The sequence below is a fragment of the Carassius auratus genome, unplaced genomic scaffold (genome assembly GCF_003368295.1).
Source record: "Carassius auratus strain Wakin unplaced genomic scaffold, ASM336829v1 scaf_tig00005043, whole genome shotgun sequence".
NCBI lineage: Eukaryota > Metazoa > Chordata > Actinopteri > Cypriniformes > Cyprinidae > Carassius > Carassius auratus.
Genome location: NW_020523628.1, coordinates 12,004 through 18,297, shown reverse-complemented (window position 1 = coordinate 18,297; position 6,294 = coordinate 12,004). Strand labels below are relative to the sequence as shown.

General features: G+C 39.1%; 2 non-coding genes across 2 annotated transcripts; both read left to right on the top strand.

Annotated features, from left to right (window-relative positions):
- The first annotated feature begins 3,120 nt into the window (after positions 1 to 3,120).
- LOC113070635 (small nucleolar RNA U3) lies at positions 3,121 to 3,331 on the top strand. The gene has a single exon (XR_003279971.1). It is a non-coding gene; the product is annotated as a small nucleolar RNA U3 (small nucleolar RNA).
- A 1,944-nt stretch (positions 3,332 to 5,275) lies between these two features.
- LOC113070634 (small nucleolar RNA U3) lies at positions 5,276 to 5,486 on the top strand. The gene has a single exon (XR_003279970.1). It is a non-coding gene; the product is annotated as a small nucleolar RNA U3 (small nucleolar RNA).
- Positions 5,487 to 6,294: the final 808 nt, after the last annotated feature.

The window sequence follows — 6,294 nt, the reverse complement described above, 5'->3', positions numbered from 1 at the left end:
GTGACGAGAGAACAAACTTTTTTCCGCAATTTTGAATTTGCTGACTATGTTCTCAATGTCAAATGCAGAAATGGTAATTATGAGTTCATGACCTCAAAGTGGATTATTGTTAGTTTTGTTGTGTGGTTGTTCTACATGCTTAATAACAAAGTCTCAGTTGTGTCCAAAATGCAGCAGCAAGAGTTCTCACTAGAACCAGGATTTATGACCATATCAGCCCGTTCTGTCAACACAACACTGGCTCCCTATTAAAACAGTGTATAGATTTTAAAAGCCTACTAATTAGTACTTATAAAGCTCTGAATGGTTTAGCACCCTCAGTACATGAGCAAACTCTTATTGTATTATAGTCCCTCCACGTCCGCTGCACTCTCAAAACTCTGGCTATTTGATAATACCTAGAATATCAAAATCAACCGAGGAGGCAGACCCTTTTGCTATTAAGCGCCCAAACTCTGGAATAATCTAACACTGTTCAGGAGCAGAGGTGGAGAGTCCAGGGGTCAGAAAGTAAAAGTCCTGCCACATTTTTGCTCCACCCATGAACTCATCAGCTGATTTCACCAGAGGAGGAAACAAGTCATTCCTTCCAAGTCACAAACTAGTCTCAACTCAATCCCCAAGTCCTCCAAGAGTTAAAGTCAAATGAGATAATTAAGAGACTAATTAAATGATGATTGTGCATTGGTGATGAACACCTGCTGTTATGGGCGTTACAGAGGATCAGATGCTGATGTTTTATTGTTAAAAATTATGCCACCATCATGGAGATCAGTGTTTTGCTTTAGTTGGGCTCTTGACCCTTTTAATAATTCAAAGTAATTTGCTTTTGAACACTTGCGGTTGTGTTACGTAGTAAACATTAACACATTGCTGAATTAAAAGCTTGAAGTAGAAAATTTAATTGCCCTTTTTTCATCTAAAACATTTTAATTAACTTCATGAAGGTGTCTCTCTTGGTTTGTTAAATTATGTTCAGCAATTACTGAACTACAAAAAAAGTCATATTAAACAAATATTATGTAATGCTTAAATATTGGGGGAAAAAATTGTACAGCTCGGGATTTTAGACATGAGCACTTATCATATGATCCTCAACAGTGGTTACAATAATTATTCATGCTACAGTGCATAATCAGAGTTTTTACTATGGTGTTACCCAGCATGCACTTCAGCTTGAAGCGTTTTGTTGATTGTCACCATTGTTGAGATTCATATGCTGGGTCATGATGTCTGTGCGTCTTATTAGGAAAAGATTTCGAAAAATGTATATTATTACATACATTAGGAAATGTATTCATTAAAGTGATTAAACCAACAGTTCCACAAGGTAGGTTATTTAAAAACTGAACATTTGTTAATAATAAATACATAAAATTGTTTTGGAAATAAACAGGCTGATGCCTAATAATTACTTCATCATGTAAAACCGGCTAGTAACAGTTTTCTGCACAGCACTGATCACACTGTTTTATAACAGCACATGTACTTTTACAGAGAAATATCTAACATAAGAAACCAAAGGTCAAGAGCCCAACTGAAGCAAACACTGATCTCCATGATGGTGGCATAATTTTAACCAATAAAACATCAGCATCTGATCCTCTGTAACGCCCAATAACAGCAGGTGTTCATCACCAATGCACAATCATCATTTAATTAGTCTCTTAATTATCTCATTGACTTTAACTCTTTGAGGACTTGGGATTTGAGTTGAGACTAGTTTGTGACTTGAAAGGAATGACTTGTTTCCTCTTCTGGTGAAATCAGCTGCTGAGTTCATGGGTGGAGCAAAATGTGGCAGGACTTTTACTTTCTGACCCCTGGACTCTCCACCTCTGTTCAGGAGGCAGGCACACTCTGTCATTTTAAATCTAGATCAAGGAACCATCTTTTTAAGATGGCTTACACATAACCATACACATTTCTGTCAGACAAATCCGTTAAATGAGTGTTAGGCTGCAGTAAATAGGTAGACCGGAACTGGGAACACTTCCAATAACACACAATGTACTTGTTACATCATAAGAAGAATGGCATCTACGCTAATATTAGTCTGTTTCTTTCTTATTCCCAGGTTACCGTAGCCACCAGATCCAGTACGTATCCAGCTCAGATTGTGGATCAGCCACCTAGAGACGACCTCTCCAGTTCTGAATTTCAGGGGGGACCAGGAAAACTAGATGAGCCCCAGAGACAGATCCCCAGTGAAGACCTTGTCTCCTAGATGGCCATTGGGACAAGACTACGGAACCAGATGACAATCTAACTTTGTTGCAGCATGGATCAACCTCCTGGGTCGTCTGGCCAGAGAAGAACTGGCCCACCGACTGAGCCTGGTTTCTCCCACAGCTTGGTCTCCATTCTGTCACCGATGGAGTTTTGGTTCCTTGCCGCTGCCGCCTCTCACTCGCTTAGCTGGGGAAACTTATTTCCAGCTATAATATCAACTTGATTTCACAGATACTATTTAAACCGAACTGAGCTGAACGAAGACATCGTGTAATTCAATGATGAACTGCCTTTAAACTGAAAACTGAATGTCTACTGTTGTCCTTTTTCATTGACACACTATTTTCCTATTTGGATACTGAGAAGCTGCTTTGACCAAATCTGTGCTGTTAAAAGCGCTATATACAATGAGGTGACTTGACTGAACCAATTGCCTGGTAAAAGGGTTCGCTGTTTCGCAGAGCTCCAAAGGGCCACACTCTGTTGAAGTGTGCTGGTCAGAGTGGTTTAATTGCAACAAGAAATCAGCTCAAACTTTTCTTAAAACACCTTTTGCAAACCAGTGGTGAATGTTTTGTTAAAAGTGTAATCTATTGAATGCAATTAACAAATCGTACAATACCATTAATTATCAAGTGTCTGTATAATATATATTTCTAATCTATACAGAGCTTGATTCATGAGGCCAATAAGAGACTATTAATTACAACACCTTTTTGAATGTTCAAATATGTCATTGAAACGCGGACAAAATTAGTCAATTTATCCGAGATCAGGTAAAACCCATATGGACACTGGTTCATGTGTTTATAGAAATCAACTACGCAAACCATCAGAGAGGAGGCGGTGCTTCAGAATGGAATTCCGTTTGAGTTGAGATGCGAAGTTAAGACTATATTTTCAGGGATCATTTCTATAGTTTTTTACTTGGAAATGTGTTTCGAAAGTGTTTGTCTCCCAACCCACGATGATGAGCTGTAATGCTCCTTTCTGAGAGTGAATTGAGGATGGAACTGTGACTTTGATCACAAGTTCTGTCACCGATGAGCGTTCGTATTGCTCTTGGCAATATTGAAGAAAGGAGTATGATCTGAGTGGTTTTGATGTGATGTGGTTTTGGAGGATTTTTGAGAGAGGTGTATTTTCTATGGAGTCCATGTTGAATAAGTCAGATTTAGCTTTTTTGGGAAGACGTAGTAGAGTGTTCTGTTTGAAACATCAAATTTAACAAAACAAATCATGAACGGTGTTGTTCTTCCACTTGGGGTCGGCCAACTTACATTATAAAAGTGGTGACGAGAGAACAAACTTTTTTCTGCAATTTTGAATTTGCTGACTATGTTCTCAATGTCAAATGCAGAAATGGTAATTATGAGTTCATGACCTCAAAGTTGGATTATTGTTATGTTTTGTTGTGTGGTTGTTCTACATGCTTAATAACAAAGTCCAGTTGGTCCAAAATGCAGCAGCAAGAGTTCTCACTAGAACCAGGATTTATGACCATATCAGCCCGGTTCTGTCAACACAACACTGGCTCCCTATTAAAACAGTGTATAGATTTTAAAAGCCTACTAATTAGTACTTATAAAGCTCTGAATGGTTTAGCACCTCAGTACATGAGCAAACTCTTATTGTATTATAGTCCTCCACGTCCGCTGCACTCTCAAAACTCTGGCTATTTGATAATACCTAGAATATCAAAATCAACCGAGGGAGGCAGACCCTTTTGCTATTTAGCGCCCAAACTCTGGAATAATCTAACACTGTTCAGGAGGCAGGCACACTCTGTCATTTTAAATCTAGATCAAGGAACCATCTCTTTAAGATGGCTTACACATAACATACACATTTCTGTCAGACAAATCCGTTAAATGACTGTTAGGCTGCAGTAAATAGGTAGACCGGAACTGGGAACACTTCCAATAACACACAATGTACTTGTTACATCATAAGAAGAATGGCATCTACGCTAATATTAGTCTGTTTCTTTCTTATTCCCAGGTTACCGTAGCCACCAGATCCAGTACGTATCCAGCTCAGATTGTGGATCAGCACCTAGAGACGACCTCTCCAGTTCTGAATTTCAGGGGGGACCAGGAAAACTAGATGAGCCCCAGAGACAGATCCCCAGTGAAGACCTTGTCTCCTAGATGGCCATTGGGACAAGACTACGGAACCAGATGACAATCTAACTTTGTTGCAGCATGGATCAACCTCCTGGGTCGTCTGGCCAGAGAAGAACTGGCCCACCGACTGAGCCTGGTTTCTCCCACAGCTTGGTCTCCATTCTGTCACCGATGGAGTTTTGGTTCCTTGCCGCTGCCGCCTCTCACTCGCTTAGCTGGGGAAACTTATTTCCAGCTATATCATCAACTTGATTTCACAGATACTATTTAAACCGAACTGAGCTGAACGAAGACATCGTGTAATTCAATGATGAACTGCCTTTAAACTGAAAACTGAATGTCTACTGTTGTCCTTTTTCATTGACACACTATTTTCCTATTTGGATACTGAGAAGCTGCTTTGACCAAATCTGTACTGTTAAAAGCGCTATATACAATGAGGTGACTTGACTGAACCAATTGCCTGGTAAAAGGGTTCGCTGTTTCGCAGAGCTCCAAAGGGCCACACTCTGTTGAAGTGTGCTGGTCAGAGTGGTTTAATTGCAACAAGACATCAGCTCAAACTTTTCTTAAAACACCTTTTGCAAACCAGTGGTGAATGTTTTGTTAAATGTGTAATCTATTGAATGCAATTAACAAATCGTACAATACCATTAATTATCAAGTGTCTGTATAATATATATTTCTAATCTATACAGAGCTTGATTCATGAGGCCAATAAGAGACTATTAATTACAACACCTTTTTGAATGTTCAAATATGTCATTGAAACGCGGACAAAATTAGTCAATTTATCCGAGATCAGGTAAAACCCATATGGACACTGGTTCATGTGTTTATAGAAATCAACTACGCAAACCATCAGAGAGGAGGCGGTGCTTCAGAATGGAATTCCGTTTGAGTTGAGATATGAAGTTAAGACTATATTTTCAGGGATCATTTCTATAGTTTTTTACTTGGAAATGTGTTTCGAAAGTGTTTGTCTCCCAACCCACGATGATGAGCTGTAATGCTCCTTTCTGAGAGTGAATTGAGGATGGAACTGTGACTTTGATCACAAGTTCTGTCACCGATGAGCGTTCGTATTGCTCTTGGCAATATTGAAGAAAGGAGTATGATCTGAGTGGTTTTGATGTGATGTGGTTTTGGAGGATTTTTGAGAGAGGTGTATTTTCTATGGAGTCCATGTTGAATAAGTCAGATTTAGCTTTTTTGGGAAGACGTAGTAGAGTGTTCTGTTTGAAACATCAAATTTAACAAAACAAATCATGAACGGTGTTGTTCTTCCACTTGGGGTCGGCCAACTTACATTATGAAAGTGGTGACGAGAGAACAAACTTTTTTCCGCAATTTTGAATTTGCTGACTATGTTCTCAATGTCGAATGCAGAAATGGTAATTATGAGTTCATGACCTCAAAGATGGATTATTGTTATGTTTTGTTGTGTGGTTGTTCTACATGCTTAATAACAAAGTCCAGTTGGTCCAAAATGCAGCAGCAAGAGTTCTCACTAGAACCAGGATTTATGACCATATCAGCCCGGTTCTGTCAACACAACACTGGCTCCCTATTAAAACAGTGTATAGATTTTAAAAGCCTACTAATTAGTACTTATAAAGCTCTGAATGGTTTAGCACCTCAGTACATGAGCAAATTCTTATTGTATTATAGTCCTCCACGTCCGCTGCACTCTCAAAACTCTGGCTATTTGCTAATACCTAGAATATCAAAATCAACCGAGGGAGGCAGACCCTTTTCCTATTTAGCGCCCAAACTCTGGAATAATCTAACACTGTTCAGGAGGCAGACACACTCTGTCATTTTAAATCTAGATCAAGGAACCATCTCTTTAAGATGGCTTACACATAACATACACATTTCTGTCAGACAAATCCGTTAAATGACTGTTAGGCTGCAGTAAATAGGTAGACCGGAA